Genomic DNA, 1,310 nt, shown 5'->3' with positions numbered 1-1,310 from the left:
TAGACGAAGAAACAGTTGTTCGAACAGAAAATGAGAACACTGAATGGGTAAATTAGTAAAGGTGTGCGACAAGGTTATAGTCTTTCACCATACTTATTCAACCTGTATGCAAAGCAAATACACTAAGAAACTGAGTTTTATGAAGAAAAATGTGGCATCAGGATTGGAGGAAGATGATTTAACAACTTTCAATATTCCAAAGATTCAACCTTACTTGCTGAAAGTGAAGAGGACATAAAACATTTACTGATGAAGACCAAAGAACACAGCCTTCAGTATGGATTACATCTCAATATCAAGAAAACAAAAATTCTCACCACTGGACCAATAAACAATATTCTTATCAACCAAGAAAAAGATTGAAATTGTCAAAGACTTCATTTTTCTTAAATTCACCCTCAATAGTCATGAAAGTAGCAGTCAAGAAATCAAATGATGTATTGCATTAGGAAAATCTGCTGTACAAGATCTTTTTAAAGTGTTGAAGATCAAAGATGTCAGCTTAAGGACTAAAGTATAACTCACCCAAGCCAAAGTATTTTCAATAACCTCAAAAGCATGCAAAACTGGACATTAAATAAGGAAGATCACAGAAGAATCCATGCATTTGAGTTATTTTGTTGAAGGAGAATATTGAAAACCATGGGCTTCCAAAAGAACAAACAGATCTGTGTTTGGAGACCAGGATGGCCAAACTTTGTCTCTCATACTTTGGACATATTGTCAGGAGGGAACGGCCACTGGAGTTGGATATTATGTTTGGTAATGTGATGGATCAAAGAAAAAGAGGAAGACCTCTAGCAATATGGATTGGCTAAGTGGCAGCATCAATGGGCTCAAGCGTGGCAATAATTGTGAGGTTAGCCCAGGACTGGGCAGTGTTTCATTCTTTTGTGCATTGGGCTGCTGTGAGTCAGTACCGACTCAAAGACACCTAACAACAACAATAATAATAATATCGGTGCTAAATATATTTACAGAACCAAACATAATATCAGTTTCATCATTTCTAAGTAATGCATTATTACAGTTAATATAAATTATTTCTATATTTAGAAAAATGAAATTTCCAGAACATTTTTAAGATAAGGAACGCAAAATAGATGACAGAGAATGACAAAAAAGTTTTTACAGTGAACCATTACTTACCCTAAACTTCCTCTTGTTCCTTTTAGAAGGCATCATGTTCAAAGACTTACAACACCACAATTGTTGTTAAATACCATCAGTCTCTTCCAACTCATAGAGACCCTGTGTGGAACTTTTGAGGAATGTCTAGTGGTCTTGAAAAACAGACTTTGCAGTTAGAA

The sequence above is a fragment of the Chrysochloris asiatica genome, unplaced genomic scaffold, assembly GCF_000296735.1.
Source record: "Chrysochloris asiatica unplaced genomic scaffold, ChrAsi1.0 scaffold00563, whole genome shotgun sequence".
Lineage (NCBI taxonomy): Eukaryota > Metazoa > Chordata > Mammalia > Afrosoricida > Chrysochloridae > Chrysochloris > Chrysochloris asiatica.
This window is presented reverse-complemented; position numbering follows the sequence as displayed.